The sequence below is a fragment of the Eumetopias jubatus genome, unplaced genomic scaffold, assembly GCF_037043125.1.
Source record: "Eumetopias jubatus isolate StellerSeaLion01/CBP00866 unplaced genomic scaffold, mEumJub1_p1.0 scaffold_15, whole genome shotgun sequence".
NCBI lineage: Eukaryota > Metazoa > Chordata > Mammalia > Carnivora > Otariidae > Eumetopias > Eumetopias jubatus.
Window position 1 is genome coordinate 26,054,440 of NW_028274821.1, and position 19,517 is coordinate 26,073,956.

Genomic DNA, 19,517 nt, shown 5'->3' on the forward strand with positions numbered 1-19,517 from the left:
AACAGGCACCAGGAAAGAACATTTTTTTTTAAATCTAGCAGCAGCACTAGATTAGGGGAGGAAGGATTCTGGTGTTAGCCTCTGGCACAAAAAGACGGGAGACTCCCAAGTCTGATAGATGAGCAAGTTGTCATTATGGCAAAGGATGACAGAAAATCGGGAGGGGGTTTAATTTATTTTACCTGGGCTGCATGAAGCCTTCTTCAGAGTAGAGCAGCCTCCTAGGTACTTGGGTTTCGGGGCAGGTCTGCAGAAGGAAATGAGATGCAGTCAGTGGCGGAGGCTGTGGGAACCACAGCGCAGATGTGGCTGCTTTGTGTCCAGGCCAACTTCCTGTCTGGAACTGGAGCCGGTATGCTAGCCACAGCTGTAGGAGGAACCATGAAATCCTTAGAAGCCATGTGGCTTCAGGGCATTTAACCATCACCAAGCACCAAAGAGTTTGGTTCTCGATTAGTTCCACTGCAGATTAAGACAAGTTACATGTCCATTTCCTCATCTGTGAAGTGAGGGATTGAGCAGCGCTGACAGCTGATGGCTTTTTCAGCCCAAACTTTCTGCAAATTCTCTGACACTGTTGGAAACTTTCCAATTCTAAGCCAGAACTCCAAGCCTAGCTGTTTCTTCATACTTTCATCTTCTCTTGGTTGCATCTTCTTATTTTTCTGTCAGCTGTCTTTGGTTCTTTTTTCTGTCCACTCACCTAGAAAGAAAGTGAAATTTCCAAAGTCATTCCATACTATTGTTTTCTTTATTTAACACAAAATTGAGTGCCTGCTGTGTGCCAGGCACAGTGCTAGACCCAAGGGACTCAACAACCAATGAGTTAGTCACAGTCCTTTTCCTCACATTGCTCATGGTCCAGCCTGAATGAGACAGGTAAACAATAATAAGATACATACCATGAGAGGGAAGGAGAGGATGCTATGGAGAAGTCAAGTCAGGAGAGCATCTCTCCTGGTCTCTGATATCAAGGAAAGTCCTTGGGAAGCAGAACTGGGAGTGTTGCAGGCAAAGGGGAACAGCATCTACAAAAACCCAGAGGCAGAAGAGAGAATGGCACATTCGAAGAAACAAAAGAAGTTCCAGATGGACAGGGCTCAGAGGGTGAGGGAATATGGTGACAGGTGAGGTAGGAGAGGTGATCCAGATCACCCAAAGTGACAAGCAATAGCCTAAGGTCTATTGAAAAGTTTTGAGGAAGGGGGTGGCATGGCCACATTTGAATTTTAGGGAGTTAGTTTGGCCTACCATGCTAAGATCAACCCATAAGGGAGGAAGGTTGGATGTGGGGAGCTCTGTTAGGAGGTTGTGCCAGTTACCCAGGTAAGGGAGACATGGTGGGCTTAGTAGGATGAGTATAGGTGGGATGGTGAGAAGGGTTGGACAGATGTGTGTTTGACACTCAGAATCCATGAGAGGTTGGCCATGGTAGGGTGAGAAGTAGGAGATATTGAGGGTGAGGCCCAGGTTTCTGGTCCTGGGTGGGTAGCAGTTTATGGAGGTAGGACTAATAGGTAGAGGGGTGGACAAAGGGGTAGGAGGACAGAGACAATGAGTTTGGCTTTGAATATGTTGTCTTTGAGGTTCTTGAGGACATCACTGTGATATGTCCTTTAGGGTCTGTAGCTTAGGAGAAGGCTCTGGCCCATAGACATAAAACTGGAACTCATGGCAATCGAGGTCAAGGCAGGAGTAGGCTATACAGAGACAGAGTGCGTAGTGACAGTATATGTGAGTCAAGGTCAGCACAATGTGGAACAGCTGCATTTAAGGGGTGGAGGCGGGGCAGAGAGAGAGGACCTTTCCAATGACATCAGGGTGAGTGACAACAGAGGTAAACTAGGGGTGGGTGGGGTCAGAAAAGCCCCCAAGGGGAGCGCCAGTGCCAGATGGCTGCTGCTTGATCAAGGGCATAAATGACTGGAAATGGCCATTGCCATTTAGCAATGTTTAGCAGTAAGAACACTTTTGGGGATCATGGTGCAAACATGAAGAGGCATGATGGGGATGCAGACCACGGCGACCAGGAAGGAGGAATGAGGAATCAAACAGAGTGCACAGATCTCTCCTAAGAAAGCAAGTGGTGAAGAGGAGAGATGGAAACAGATGTGTTTGCAGAAGCACTACTTTTTTAACCATGCGTAGATACCATTGGGAAGGAGTCCATTGGGAGGAAAAGATTGTGACTATAGAGGAAACAGGAGGTAGACTGATCATAGGAAGTCTCCAGGATGGGAGTGGGGGATGCAGCCTGAGCCACTCCTTCTTCTTCCCTTAGAGCAGAAAGGAGAGGTGGCAGGTACACAGAAAAGGGAACAGACTGGGGGTCTTGCTTACTTCAGGACCACTGATCCTTCAAGAATTCCTGCTGCTGTGCCCTTATTCACACTGTTACTTTCACCTGGAATACTCCTCTCACTTGCTTTAGGAAAACCCTACCCACTTACAAGGCCCAGGCAGGAGGCCATCAGCTTCTCTTCTGCTCTGTGCAATTACACACTCGACCCTCTTTATTGATCTCTGAAGGTTACCTGTGCTTTTGTGCCTTCTTTGTTTTACCAGGTTGGATGCTCCTTGAAGGCAAGAACTAGGCCAAGCAATTTTTAATATTGCCCACTGTGCTGGGACACAGCAGATACTCCAAAAGGACTTTTCAATTCACTGGCACAAAATTGAAAAAATGTTCATCCTGACATCCCACCAACATCTCCTTCATGCTAATGTCTTAGAAAAAGGAATGGATATGCAAAGGCAAACTCTAATCAGGCTGTGTAAGGAGAGCATAGAGTAGGGGTTTGGGGAACAGAGAAGGTGGGGCTAATTCTCGACTTTAACATGCATTAGCTGTTTTGTGCTGGGTGAGTCAGTTAAGAATTTGGGGTCTCCGTTTCCTCTTCCCTAAGCTGGAGTTAATGCTATCCACCTAACTGGGCATAACAAATATTAAGTAGTTTTGTTGCTTAAGACATTTGAAGTCAAGATTTGTGTCTTTCAACCAAAAACATCCAAACTCATACGGAATTCCAGAGTAGGAAATTTATGCTTAATATAGGAGGACAGGCTGTGTCTTCGAGGTTGTTGAGAGGGCTTACAGTGTTTACAGGTGATGTGATTATGTGATAGTGTGCACTCGGGGAAGTGGTGTGATGTAAGGAAGCATGGAATGTGACTGTGTGGTAGTGTGTAGCAAGCGGTGTGATATATGATAGCATGTGATATGATGGGGTATACTCTGGCACGTAGTATGTGATCAGAGTAGATGATGTGAACGTGTGTAGTGTGTATCATGCGACACATGGTCTAGGGTAGCCTGTGATGTGACTGTGGTGGTGTGTATTGTGTGACAAGTGGTATGGGGTAGTATGTGATGTGACCGTGTGGTAGCGTGTACTGCGGGACGTGAGACCAGGACAGCACGGGATAGGATTGTGGTCGTGCTCAAGGAAGATTAATCCAGCAGCACAGGGTGCTTTGGAAGGGAAAGTAAAAACCAGGAGAGAGAGAGGCCTGTCGGAGGCTGTTTGGCTGGACCAGGTGACCACGAAGAGGTCACTGGCAGGAGAGACGGCAATGGGGGTCGATGTAGGAGATAAGACAGCCACGCATGCCACCTGAATGTCCTGCAGGCAGCTCAAACTCAGCACGTCCCAAACTAAAGTTATTACCTCCCTCCTGGAGTCTATCCTTCCTTCTGCTTTTCCTCACAAATGATGAAACAATCCAACTGCCCAGGCAGGAACCTCTGAGTCATCTTGGCCCTGGCTTTCCCACTCGCTCAGCCGCACCATGAACTTGGCCACAGAGAGCTATGTCAATGTCAAGAGGCTTCTGTCTCTGCTCTGCTTTCCTAGGGTTCCCCCAGATCACAGGCCACAGAACTCACAGATACCGCCAAGCAGAGAGTCGGGCCAAGGGCATATCCTTGTTGACATTTTGGGAAAGGGGGGAGGTAGAACGCAGACGGAGGAATAGAAAGGAAAATAAGAATAGAAACCAAGGACTGACAAACTTTAAAGGAGGCTGGCCGGCAACATCCAATCCAATAAAGATGTCAAGGAGGATGACGTCTGGAGGAAAAACTGTTCCATAGTTAAAGCTTCTGCTTACTTCTCATCCCATGAAGAGTAAGGGAAAGGCTATGCTTCTATGATATTGAGATGCAGAATACAAAGGCAAAAATTCACGCAAATCATCTTTTTGGGCAGTCTGCAAACTAAAAAAAAAAAAAAATAAGGAGCAAGTTACTGAATTCAAACTTCAGGAGGTTGAAAGCAGAATTCTTCATTCAAACCATTACAGCAGGTACACATTTCTTTAGTCTACAAACACTGGTGTGGAAAATAAATGTAATTTTTTTTTTGTTTTCCTACAACTGAATTTTGCTTCTGTCTTGGGTTTCCTTTTCACTTGCAAGCTTATCCAAAACATTCCATGTAATACGATGCAGCTGCTATGGAAAGTAATATGTGGTTTCTCCATAATTAATTTAAAAATTAAACATAAAATTGTCATCTGACCCAGCAGTTTCACTTTCAGATAGACAGCCCAGAGAATCGAAAGCAGAAGCTCAAAGAGATAGTTGTACCCCATGCTTAGATCAGTATTGTTTATAATAACCAAAAGGCAGAAGAAACCCAAGTGTCCATCAATGGATGAATGAATAAACAAAATTTGGTATACCCATACAATAGAATATTATTCTGCCTTAAAAAGGAAGAAAATCCTGACACATGCTACAACATGGATGAACCTTGATGACATTATGCTTCGTGAAATGAGCCAGATACATAAATACTGGATGATTTATATGAGGTCCGTAGAGTAGTGAAATTCTTGGGGACAGAAAGGAGAATGGCAGTCACTGGGGGCTGAAGAGAGAACAGAATGGGGTTTAGTGTTTAGGTACAGAGTTTCAGTTGTGCAAGATGACAAGAGTCCTTATGATGATGGTAGCACAATACTCATGTATTTAATGCCACTGAGCTGTATATTTTAAAATGGTTAAGATGATAAATATTATGTTATGCATATTGTACCACAATTTTTTTAAAAGAAGTGAGAATCATGAAAGTAATTTAAAAGAAATTGTTAATCTAAAGTATTCCAAAGAAACTCAGTCACTTAAGTGTTACTGTTGGGCTTCTTAGATTTAAGCTCAGGCAATAGAGAATTTTGTGTGTCCCTTCTGTGGTCTCACCTGACATCATGGGGGAACAGGGTAGGCAATGAAGTAGTGCCTGGGGCATCTTTTGGGGGCATCCAATGACCTCACCTCTCCAGACTCTCAGACCCTTGAGATCCCCTGCTAGAGGGTCTCTGCCAGTTTCTGCTGTAGGACTCCCGCTTGTGACCATGACTGTCCTTCAGGTCAGCCAGCTTCACGCCCAGCATGGAGCCCAATGCAGGGCTTGAACTCATGACCCTGAGATCAAGACCTGAGCTGAGATCAAGAGTCAGAAGCTTAACTGACTCAGCCACCCAGGCTCCGCAGTCAGCCAGCTTTTGATGGACACTCTGGTTGCTTCCAATATTGAGCTGTTACAAGGAGTACTTCTATGAACATCTCATACGTGCTCATGGTGAACATATGTTTGCCCTTCTGTTGGGCATGTACCTAAATGTGAAACCAGGGTCGGCATATGTTCAGATTTAGCAGATACTGCCACACTGTTTTCCAATGTGGTTTACCAATTTATGCTCCTACCAGCAGCGCACAAGTGATAATGATTGTCCCACTGACTCTAGATGTTTTTTGCCTTTTTCACTGTAATCATTCTGGTGGGTGTGTTGAAGTGATGTATTGTGGTTTTATTTTTGCATTTCCCTGCTGATGGAGTTGAACCTCTGTGCATAGGTTTATTCTCCATATTGATACCTTCTTCCGGAAGTGTCTGTTCAAGTCTTTTGTTCTTCTTCTTTCTATTGGTTTTCTTGTTTTTTTTAATTGATTAGAATTTATATTTACACATAATATTTATACATCATATCTTTATGTATGTTATATAAAATTTATAGTATTTTAATGTAATATACAAATACACATAAATTATGTACAATATATATTCTATTATGCACATGAATCCCTTATATGTATTGCAAATAATATAACTCCACTCCATAGCTTGCCTTTCTGTTCCTTTCACAGTATATTTCCATACACAGAAATTAGTAATATTAATGTGATGCAATATAACAATTTTTTTCCTTGACAACCAGTGCTTTTTGTACCACATTTAAGGAAACTTTGCCTAAACTCATGAAGACATTTTTCTAAAATCTTTATTGTTGTACCATTCATATTTTCATCTGCAGTCCATCTGGAATCGATTTTTGTGTGTGGGTGAAATAGAAGCCAAGGGTTTTTTTTTTTCCATGTGGATATTCAGTTGACCCAACACCATTTATTAAAAAGACCGTCCTTTCTTCAATGTACTCCAATGCTACTGTCACAAGTCAGGAGACTGTATTATGTGCAGGCCTGTTTATGAATTCTCTCTTCTGTTCTACTGGCCAGTGTGTCTATTCTTTTTTTTTTTTTTTTAGATTTTATTTACTTAGTTGAGAGAGAGAGAGTGAGAGAGAGCATGAGAGCAGGGTGAGGGGCAGAGGGAGAAACAGACTCCCCACTGAGAAGGGAGCCTGACACGGGCCTTGATCCCAGGACCGTGGGGTCATGATCTGAGCCAAAGGCAGACACTTAACAGACAGCCACGCAGGTGCTCCTAGTGTGTCTATTCTTGAGTCAGCATCACACTTTATTTACTGTCATTTTTTTGGTGGGTCTTGGTGTCTAATAGTGTAGGTCCCCAGCTTTATTTGTTGCTCTTCAAATGCACCTCAATTATTTGTGTCCCTTTGCATTTCCATCTTCTCTTTTAAATCAGCTTTTTTTTTCCAAAAAAGCAAAAGTGAAACATTACTTTATTCCAGGATTTCTCAAAACCTTTAATAATGTACACAAGAAATTTAAATCAGCTTTTTAAATTTACACACACACACACACACACACACACACACACACACACACACACACACAGCCTGCTGGGTTTTTTATTAAGATTGTATTCAATTTCTTGATAAATTTGGTGAAAATAGTTGCATGTTGACAACACTAAGTCTTTCAATTCATGATCAGGGCATATATTTCCATTTATTTAGATCTTCTTTAATTTCCCTCAATAATGTTTTGTAGTTTCCAGTGTAGAAGTCTTCGGTAATTTTGTTACATGTATTCCTAAGCATCTTCATGCTTTCTTAATTTTCTATGTCATAATTATCTATGTTTGTTATCTTACTAAATCCAAGTATTGATTGTAATAGTGCATAGGAATTCTTTCGAACTTAATTTTCTATTTGTTTCTGGCATGTGGAAATAAAATTGATTTTTTTATATTGACCTTGTATCCAGTCATCTTGCTAAGCCCAATTCTTAATTCTGATTGTTTGTAGATCTTTCAAATTTTCTGTGTACACAATAACAATATCTTCAAATAAGCATTTTTTCTTCTCAATTATTAAGCATTTTATTTCTTCTTCTTCTTTTTTTTTTTTTTTACTTTATTGTACTTGCTAGAATCTCTGGGATACGTTGAATAGAAGCTGTGAAACCACATCTTTGTCTCATTCCCAATCTCAGGGGCAAAGTGTTTTTTTTTTTTTTTTAAGATTTTATTTATTTATTTGACAGAGAGAGACACAGTGAGAGAGGGAACCCAAGCAGGGGGAGTGGGAGAGGGAGAAGCAGGCTTCCCGCAGAGCAGGGAGCCCGATGTGGGGCTCGATCCCAGGACCCTGGGATCATGACCTGAGCCGAAGGCAGACGCTTAACAACTGAGCCACCCAGGTGCCCAGTCAGGAGCAAAGTTTTTAATAGTGCATTTAACTGTGATGTTTACTGTAAGATTTTGTTTTCTATTGTTTCAGATGAGAAATCTGCTATCATTCAAATCCATGTTTCTCTAGAAGTAGTGTGTCCTTCCTTTCTGGTTGCTTTCAAGTTTTTTTTTCCATATCTTAGTTTTCAGAAATTTAATTTCGATGCATCTCGATGTGAACCTCTTTGGGTTTATCATATGTGTGATTCTCATAGTTTCTTAGACCTGTAGGTTTGTGTCACCAAATTTGGGGTGTTTCCAACCCTATTTCTCTGAAAATTTGTTCAGCCCTGCTCTCTTTTTCTCCTTTGGGAACTACAACGAGACAAACACTAGCTCTTTTGTTACTGTCTTACAGGTAACTGAGGTTCTGTCCCTTTTTTATCAGTCTGTTTTCTCTGTATGTTCAGATTAAATACTCTATTGATCTGTCTTAAGTTCACTGATTCTATCCTTTGTCATCTCCACTCTACAACAAACTCATCCCTGGGCTTGCTCAGTTATTTTGTTCCTCAGCTTTATAACTGACTTGGATTCTTTTTGTTTTTATAACTTATTTCTTCGCTGAGACTTTCCATTTTTTCATTAACTCAATATAATTTATAATTGTTTTTTGAGGCATTTTTACCATAAGTTCTTTAAAAACCCTTTTCAGATAATTCCAACATTGGATTCACCTCATCATTGACATCTGTCTTTTCTCATTCATCTTTGTGATTTTTCTGGGTCTTGCTATGACTAGTAACTTTTTTTTATTGTATCGTGGACATTTTGGATATTATATTTTGACACTCAGGATTCTATATAATCTTATTTAGCAGGTAGTCCTCCTCTTGAGGTGTAGGTACTTATGCTTATGCTTAGCTTCCCTCAAGACAGTGCAAGAGCAGGACCCTGACTCACACTGCCTCAATAAATACCAGAGGGAAGGTGGTGAAACCAAATGGTGACTACTCCTGCCTATCACTTCCTCATCATATCCCATTGCTGCTGGGTGAGGGTGGAGGCTCCGCTCTTCACTGGACCCCATGAACACTATCTGGGTGGGGGATTTAGAGCATTGCCTGCTTCCATCAAGCAGGGATGGAAGATCATCTGCCTGCTTGGTTCCCCCAACACTACCCAGTGGTCCAACCATATTGCCACTAACTTCTTCTGCCAGGTAAGGGATGGAAGATCAGCTTCATGCTCAGCCCCACAGACACAACCTGGCAGGGGGAATCAGTGCATGACACCTGCTTTGGTGAAAAGTGGGGCTGTGCAAGATAAACATACTAGAAACTTCAGAGAGAGCTGCATGTTTTCCATTTGTGTTTGGCTAGTGTAGAGGGTATTGTCAAAAAGGTTTTCTGTCGACAGGCTATCCTTTCCCCAGGCCTTTAGCTGGGGAAAGCATGTTTTCGTGTATGTCTGTTGGAGATGCTGGGCTGGGGGCTTCTGCAGTGTCCTATCAGACATACATGGGAGGTAATATGGGAACCCAGGGAATACACTACCACATTGTTCCTGAAATCCCAAGGATCCTGGAAAGCCTGCCTTCTTCTCTCCACCTTTCAGAAACCTTGTATCCTTGTCTGTTGTATTATGTCCAGAGTTTTTAGTTATAAGGGGGAGGATCAGGGAAGAATGCGTTACTGTACCAGAAGTCCCACATTGTTCAATTTTCGTTCTGTATTTAAATAGAAAAAACACTAGATTTTTCATATTTGATTTCTATTCTATTTTTATGAAGCCTTTTAATTTAGACTTCTCAATCTGCTTTGTTCCAAGGTGGCAACTAAATGTGAGGTTTTTAATCATTTTTACTACCATCTCTTCTAGTAAGACCTGTCTGCAGTGGTATATGGCACATCCATTCTATAGGAAAAACTAAAAGCCCTGATTTGCAGGAACAGAATTCCCATGGTAGAAATACTACCATCACGCTTGATCTCAAGCTATAACAGGAAGTTGCTGGATGTGGAAGTTGGGAAAGGCGTACACAAATGGCTCCTGTGAACCTGTATGAGCTGGCTCCAGAACACCCCCGACTGTGTGCAATCTTCTGTGCTCCTGTGTTTCTCTGTTTCTGGAAGAAATCCTACAAAGGGTTGGATGTTCTATGGTTATGATAGGAATTGCAAACTTCTTTTTGTAACAATGTGTAGAAAAATTATTTGGAGGGGGGCAGCAGCATCCTTAATCCAAGCAAAGATCTGTATTTGTTGGGCTAATATTTTAATCAAGGGCTTGGACCAGAGCATTAGAACTTGCAGGCACGCTTGCTTACCAACAGCACAGATGGTGGCTGCAACCAAGGAGCGAGGGGAGAGCCCACTGGTTGCTTTGTGTGTTGTGGAAGGGACTCGAAGCTGAGAGCCAGCATTTAACTCCTTTGGACAGTAAAGAGACCCCCTCAGGGGGGGTCGGGGAAGGACACAGTATGAGGGTGGATGACCTTGTTAATCAATGAGAAAGAACAAAAATGTCTTAAGAAATGTCTTAGAATTTTTGCATGTGATATCAGTACTGTTTCCTGTTTTTCTATGGAATTTTCAGAAAAATTTACTAATGCAAATGGCACTAACTTTTATTTATTTGGGGGAAGATGAGAAAGAGTGTCACATAGTGCATCATGGTGGAGCCCCTGCGAATGATGAGGTCACTGCATAGGAGTTCTGCAGCTTCAGTACCGTGCTTCATACTTTCTCAGTTTTTTAAACTTATGTTTTGATTATTTTACTACATTTTAGGCATGCTGTGGAGTTTTATTGTTGTTCTATGCCACGGTCCTTCCCCTGACGCCTTCTTACATTATCTTTAGTTGGGGCATGATCATATTTCGATGGTCTTGGTTCTAATCAGCATACTATCTTTGTAAGGCCATTCCTGTGACTCCACCTTCAAAAATATGTCTACCTCCACTCCTACTACCAGTGTAGACATTAACTTCTCTTGTGTGGCTCTTTGCAGAAGCTTCCTCTCCGATCCCTCTGCTGCCACTCTGGACTAACTATAATCTAACCCCCAGAGAGGAGCCAGGGTGAGTCTGTTGAACACAAATCAGATCATTATACTCATTGGCTCAAAATCCCGCTGTATTATCCCATCTCAGAGTAAAAATCAGAATCCCTTGATAGTTTGCAAGACCCTCTTGTTCATCTTATCTCCTACTGTTTTCCCGGTCCCCCCTTCGCTCCAGGCACACTGGCCTCCTAACTGCTCCCGGAACACACCAGGTGTGTCCCACGTCAGGTCCTTTGTCCCCGCTGTCCTCTCTGCATGATACACTCTTCCTCTTTCTCCAAATATCCATGCAGCTCCCTCCCTCCCCTCCTCCAAGTCTTTGAGCAAATGTCTCCTTCTTAATGAGGCCCATTTTGCTACCCCATTTAAAATCGCAACTTACTCCCTAGCGCCCTAGCTCCCTATTATACTTCTTTTAGTCCCCAAGGTGTCTTACCAGGTTCTACTGTAGGAGATCATTCCCTTATTTATTGGGTTTATTGTTATTTGCTCCTCCCACTAGAGTGTGATCTTCAAGATTCAAGGATTTTGTTTATTCTTTCCACAGAAATATCCCCATCAACTTATAGAGTGCCAAGCATGTGTAGATATTCATGAGATATCTGCTGAATTAATGAATAAAAAAAATTAAAAGATACTAAATAAAGATGTGATTGAGGAGAAGATGGAGACAAAACCACATGTTTTCATGATCAGGATTTTGACAAATGGTATATTTTAACTCTTCGCTTAGTCTTCCCTGGAGAAGAACCTACAAATTGACTCTTAACACACACATTATTATTATCAAGAGAAAACAGTTAACTATATCATAGCCAGGACCTTTACCTGCTGAGTTTTCTGCCCAGGATCTTGAGTTGGAGGAGATGCTCATCTTGTCTCATCAGAACTTTGACTACACAAACCCAGTCATTATACTTTAATTCAAAACATCAAGCCTTTGTCCCCTTTAACTCCTCCCCCCTGCCCCAAAATCATGGAATAGACTTGTTTCAGACATAAGAAGAGAAAAAGCAAAGCAGGAAGGAGAGGGAGGAGAGAGGAGAAAGAAAGAAGGAATTTACAAAATTTTACTTTTCTCAAAGACACCAACTCACCTAAGAGTACCAACCACACATTTCTGCTCCCACCCTCCTCCCTTTGATTCAGTAAAGAAAGCTATAAAAACATCAACCTAACCTCAGCTCAACTCACTTTTTAGTGATTGGTGCAAAATATACATTTTTAAAGTATATTAATTCTTCATAATGGAATATATTTAGGCCTCCACAGATTTTTAGGAAGGTATAATTCACAATTTCAAAAAATAATAGAATTAACATTATTATGATTGGGTGCCAAAAACAAACACAAACAAACCCAAACTAGCTAAGAATACCCCTTCCTGAAGGTTTTAGGAACCATAATGAAAGCAATTGAAACTACATTTTCTTTTCATTATCAGTGAGTGTTATTACTTTCCATTTTGTATATCATTTGTGTGTGCAAGTTGCCCGCCAGGGCCCTTGTAGAATGAGCAGCTGGCCATTGTATTAGTGGTGTGTATGTGTGTGAACGCTGCCACTCTGTCTAGATTTAAAGTCATAGGTAATAAACTCAAATCCATTCAGAGTCCAAGTAAGTACTGTAGATGAGTGCAACAGTGAGTTGGCGCTCATAAGTGAGCCCTGACCAGGGGCAGATGCCACTGACATCCAGCCATGTTTCTGTTCAGGATTTGGCTCCAGTGTATCCAGATCATCCCACTAAAACAAAAGAGAGAGAGAGAGAGATCTGTATTTATATGAAATCTGATTTACTTGCTGGCAACTATTAGATTTTACCATATAAAAGTCACTTTTACAGATCAAAATCAGCCAAATAATATTTTCATGTGGCATGGCATACTGAGTAAAGGTCTCCAGGATTACCCTGGGAACCTGTAAATATTACCTTATATGGAAAAAGGTCTTTGCCAATGCGATGAATTAAGGACCTTGAGATGGGATATTATCCTGGATTATTTGGGAGGGCCCTAAATGCAATCCTAAATGTCCTTATGAGTGAAGAGAGAGTGATTTCACACAGAAGGGGCAAAGGCAATGTGACCAGAGATTGGGGTGATGTGGCCACAAGTCAAGGAATGCTGGCAGCCCCTGGAAGCTAGAACATTCGAGGAACGAGTCTTCCCCTAGAGCCTCTGGGAGAAGCAAAGCCCTGCCAACATCTTGATTTTAGCCCAGTGAAATTGATTTTGGATGTCTGGCCTCCAGAACCGTAAGAGAATAAATGTGTGTTGTTTAAGCCAAGTTTATGGCGATTTGTTACAACAGCCACAGGAAACCAATACATATGGGTTGACAATACGTGCTATGGGTTGATATACATGAATTAATTCAAATATAGATACATACATATATATACACATATGTACATACGTGTGTGTTCATGTGTATGTATAAAAACAACATGTAGGCCAAAGAAAGCATATTGCAAGATAGATCTGTCCCTCAGACAATTAGTGTGTCTGTTTTAAACACTGTTTGTTATTCATCTTCCTCTTATTTATGCTAACTGTGTGCTACACCTTCATCAAACATATTTTTGAATCGCCGCCAATGGAAGGTAAAAGATTTTGCCAAAACATTACTTAAGGTTTTGTATTTCCCCACATTCCCATGCAAAGGCTTACTGAGTCCAGATTTTCTTTACCTTTGGTGCATTGAGCCAAGAATGACCTCAAATACTGCCTTTAGATTCGATTTATTAAGTGCGGGAAAAGACATACCTGGTCAGGAGGGAAAAGAAACTGCAGGCAAAAGCAAAACCTATTAATTTCATAGTACAAGTCTGGCTGCTGTCTTTGCTAGAGCACTTGGGCGCTGGAACTGGCCTCTGGCACTCGCTTGCGGTATTTTCGGCTCCATGATCTCAGCTCTTGGGCTTCCACGACGTTCCACTTCTGTCTCCCTAAAATAAACGCTTTCCTCAGGCTGCTTCGAATGTGTTGCTACTGTGCAACCGGAAGTTTGTCCGTAGCGGCTGTATGCAACCGGTAGTAGTTCTGTAGCTTCAGCTCAGCAGTTTTACCTCGGCAGTGAAGTGCAGCAGGGTTACCCCAGTCCCACTGATACGAGAAACTATGGCAGAATGTGAATCCACGCACGGCTTCCTCAGGAAATTCTTACTGTCAATTTCAGCTGAACCAAAAAGTGAGCTTAGTGATGGAATGGATTTACATTCCGTTGCAAGTTCTTTGTTAATAGTAACCAGCAGTGTGAGGAATGGCAGCCTGTCAGCCGACCTCACTGAGAGTAGCGCTGGTCCAGAGCTTCCCCGGGGAGAGAGAGCTCTAAGGGTGTCATTAGTTTCTCTCTTTCCCTGCTTCCTCACAGAAGGCAGAGACAGGACGGGAGAAAGTTTTAGCATCACAACGATGCTGTTAGTCTGCACGAAATAGACCATTTTCTTTTTAATCATAAGGGAATAATTTTTCTCCGCTTAACCATCAATTTTGTCCTTTGAAGTCAGATCTTGTGCTAAGTCCAATTTGCATGGACTAGTCCTGTAGGAAACTTTTCTAATCACTCACAGGATTGGCCTGTTTCTGATGCAGAACTGCCTTGGTCTCTGAAGTGAATCACATGCACTTACCTGGTACATTTAGCAGAGGAAAACCTTAAAAAAAAAATTGAAAATCAGATTAACAAGATTTTAAGCAGAAACATGACACAGCTTTCCTTGCTACCTCTTCCAGGGGGTGGGGAGATGTGTCTGGGAGCGCTTTTTATTTTATTTTATTTATTTATTTTTAAAGATTTTATTTATTTGACAGAGACACAGCGAGAAAGGAAACACAAGCAGGAGGAGTGGGAGAGGGAGAAGCAGGCCTCCCAAGACCCTGGGATCATGACCTGAGCCGAAGGCAGACGCTTAACGACTGAGCCACCCACGCGCCTTGGGAGAGCTTTTTTAAATTGGGACATTTTCGAAGGTCAAAGGGAGAAGCCTTCAAGCTTCTTGGCATGTCTGCTGATGTCTCTCCCAGCACTGTGCTGTCCTGCACCTGAGGCATCTGCTCAGAGTCAGGAGGACTTTTTTTGTCTGAATGAAACCGGATGGAAACGGCAGTGGGTTAATTAAAAAGTATTTAGTTGAGACCTTCCAGGGTTGATAACACTGGATTGGGCATGTACATAGGAAGAGATTACATTCATTACAGGGATTAGAAATACGGAGAAAAAACAAATACCAGAAAAGAAAAACTAGACCACCAAATAAGACAGAAACTATATCAATGCCAAAAATATGTTTTCTTCCAACTCTGAAAATAGACCTGCCGACTTCTCTAAGAAACATGTATTTTAAACTGTTGGAAAACACAAAAGCAAGTTTAAAAGTTTAAATAAGGGGGCATGTGTTAGAAACTAGGACTTCTAATAACAAGCATTTTTGTGTTATTATTAAATAGCTCTGTGCTTCCAAATGTTTGATTAAAGTCTCTGTTATTAATTAAAGCTAAGTGTGTACCATGAAGTAGGCCAAGGGGGAGCATCTGAATTCTCAGTACATACCTGAAAAGATTGAATCCTTCTGTGCTCCTTACCAATTCTGATTCATGCCACGCTAGGATTCTCTTGCTTCCCACCTACCTTATGTACGTTTTTTCACATGGTATCTGCCTTCCTCATAGGACGGTAAGTGATGCGCTTCAAAGATAAATGTCCATTCACTCATTTATTTAATACATTTTTATGGAGGACCTGTTTATGCCACATAATATTTCAGATGCCTCAGGTGCCTTAGTGAACAGATAGAGCAGATCCGAACTCCTGCAGAGTTTATATTGCAGGATAATTGTGCAATGTACCAAATGGACAAACGGACACCTCATTCAAAGGATGGCTGCTCATTTTCTACCTGCCCTGGGTATTTCAGACTCTTGATTGCAATTGTAATTGGGGACCACCTGGTTCAGATTTATCTCTGTCCTGTTTATCTCGTTTAATGCTATTGTATTTTTATTTTCAGACATAATGCAGTCGTTCACCGTGAGGCCAACCAGGCAGCCAGCATGGAGCAGAGTATCTTGGAGGAGCAAACAAGCTCCGCTCAGTCTGTGCTTAAAGTGTTCTGTCAAGAATTTGCTGCCACTGTGACACTCATTCCTTCCTTTACAATTTATTTTTCCTCCCCGCGCCTCCCCCCCACCGCCCCCCGCCCGCCACATGCTTTTATCCTTGGTGTGCTGATATTTCACAATGATGTTACAGAGTTTGAATCTTCTGTCATTCACTGGGACAGGTACTTGTTGGGCCTTTCTAACAGGGAAACATGTATCTTTGAGGTCTGAGAAATTTTCTGGTATGCTTTATTTAATAAACACATCCCCCCTGTTGCTGCTTTAAAAACAACAAAAAATATCCAAACCTTCTGTAATGCCTAATAGTCTGATACTAGATTTTCTGATCTATTTGTTTAAATTTTATATTTTTCTCTCATATTTTTATGTCATTGGCTTTGGATTTATCTTCTTCAGTATTGCCCAGATTTTATATTTCAAGGCTCTCATTAAATTTTTAACTCAATTTAATTTACTTTCAGGAATCATCTTGTTTTTTGTTCCTTTCTTCTAGTTTCCAACCTGGTTTTGTTAGCAAATACAAGGGCAAATGAACAGTGAGCAGGGATTAAGGTGAGGTGAGTAGGCACTCTTTTCCAGTGCCCAATTTAAGGTGATACCAAAAAACTCAGAATTAGAGAAGGTGGAATTCAGTTTACAAAATTAAGACAGTAATACTCTGGTTTCGCTTTAGATTGTATAAAAGGGACATTTCATAATGCTGCCATGACAATGATGTATACCCTCCAAATATTATCAGCAATTATTTAAAAAAAAAAGTTGAAAGACACCAAGAAAAAAGGAAATGCACATGTAGTTTGAGACTTTAATTCACCTCTGCCAGGTGATGAAGATCAAGGACAAACAACTAATCATACAGAAGAAGTGAATAGTTTGATTAGATTGCTATATTTCAAATTCTGTACTCTGAAAATAAAAATAAAACTTATTTCCTAGTGCCTATAGTGCAGCTTTAACAATTGACCATAAAAATTGAGACCATAGGAAAAAACATCAATATATCCCAAAATGTGAAATAACACAGATAATAGTCTCTGATTACAATGCAGTAAAACTAAAAATTAACAGCAACATGACAAGTTTTTTCCTCCTAGAAATTACAAAATGGGAATGCCAACCAAAATGATTTATAATTTAAACATAATTTGTCAGAACAATTATACGGCTAAATCTGCTCAGAAAAAAATGTTCATAGCCTTAAACAATGACATCAATAGGCAAGAATGAAATGATTAGCTCAAATATTTTGAAATATATATATATAGGCCAAAAGAAAATGGAAGAATTCATAAAGATAAAAAGTACATTGAAACAGAAAAATATTAAAATTAATTTAAAAATTTTAAAGCTAGGACTTTGAAAAAAGACTAGAACAGATAAGTGACAAGATAAGGAAATAAGGAAAAAAATTACAAACACACAAAATCAGAAAAGAGGAAACAGGCACATAAGCTGGGAAATTAAAGAAATGCTAAGAGATGATTTTGCTCAACTCCGTATAATGGGCTTTTTCCAGGAAAAACTTTTAACAAAATTGACCTCAGGAGAGACAGAATAATCTAAACAGACTGATATCTTTTATTTTTTATAGATTTATTTATTTGAAAGAAAGAGAATGAGCAAGAGAGCCTCACCTGGGAGCTTGATGGAAATGCCAAGTCTTGAGATCCACCTCCCTCCCAGCCCTAAGGAAGCAAAATCTGCGTTTCAACAAGATCCCCAGGGGATTTGCAAGTGTGTTACTGATTGAGAAATCTTCCCTCTGGAGACACCTTGTGTGCTTAAGAGATACCATTGAGGGGATAAAGCAAGGTGGCCAGGGGAAAGGGACGCCCTCAGTATTTCTGTGAAATAATCTACCTCTCAAAAACACATGTCACACGTATAACGAAAGGTGAGCAGGCTGTGGGAAATCATCCACAAGTAGTCCATATGGCACGTTCAGGAGAAAATAAGACTTTGAGCCCATCCAAGGGAGATTGGCAGGAATGTAGCTTGCGAAAGCTCCAGACCAAACGGAGATGGGAGTTGCCCAGGAGGGCACAGCTGGAAGAAAATATGTTTCCTTGAAAAAAGAAATTTCCAGGTATCCAGGTAAATCCACAGGAGACGGAGACTTGGGGTTGCATAATGCTGTGCCGACAGAAAGGACAAATTGGAAAAATGTTCAGCATCTTCCCCTAACAACCTCCTGCAGGGAGGGGGAGTTGACAGGCGTTTCTAGAAAGGATGCTAAGCAAGGCCCCACCTTATTCTGGGGGTTGGGAGCAGTCCCAGAGAGTCTGACCCAGGCACCTTTGCCACAGGGCAGGGAAGAATGGTCCCGGGAGGAAATCTGAGACATTCTCTAATGATGCTAATGGTTGAAAGAATGAGAAGGGAAAATCATAGAGATTCAAACACAGTCTGTCATAGCCCTTCCCTATGACAGGGAAAGGGAGAGGTGAACTGTAACCAAGCTGAAGACGATTTTGTCTGCTTACAACATAATAGGTATCCATTGCGGGAAAACTGGAAACAACAGCTCAAAGAACGTAAAATTTATCCACAATCTCATTACCTATATTATATTTTAGTATGTAGCTGGTTTTCTTTTTTGCTTGTTTGTTTTTTACTTTATTTTAAAGGATTTTTTTTTTTTGTAATTGCACAACAGAGGGATGCTAACATGCAAAAGTTCAAACTGTATGGGATAGGCTATAGGGGGAAAATTATACAGGGTAGGACTATATAGGATAAACTAGAGGATAGGCTATATTGGATAAACTATAGAGGACAGACTCTATAGGATAGAACTATATAGATATACTATGTAGGATAAACTATACAGGATAGGCTACATAAGGCAAACTATATAGGATAGGTTATACAGGGTAAACTATACAGGATAGAATAATGGAAGTCCTTCTTTACTCTCATTCTCCACCCCCATCTCCATCCTACTCCATAACCAAGGAGAGCTATAAAAAAAAAAGTCCTTTCTTTTTGTGTTTGCATTCTTATATAGACACACACACAAACATATTGTCTGTGGTAGTTTGTTCACTACATATGTGGACTCATACCCTCTTCATATTGTTCTGTATCTTGCTTTCATCCTTTTAACCATATGCTTTGAAGAGTTTTTCCATGCTGGCAGTTGGAGAGCTCTCACCCTCTGAAAGGCTGCATAGTATGCCATTGTATGGCTATGTCACAGTTTATGCAATTATGTAATTATATACATATCAATAGAAACTACTGATGGGTAGTGTAACTATCCCTTTTCCCAATATTATAATCAATATGGTGATGACATACATATGCATGCCTCTGTGCTCGAGTGCCAATATTTGTGTAGGATAAATTCCTAAAAGAATTTCTGGTGCAGTCTCTGCATTTAAACTTTGGTTTTTTAAAGATTTATTTATTTACTTGAGAGAGAGAGAGACCACACATGGCAGCACTTGCAGAGGGGAGGGGCAGAGAGAGAGGGAGAGAGGGAGAGGGAATCCTCAAGCAGACTCCCCACT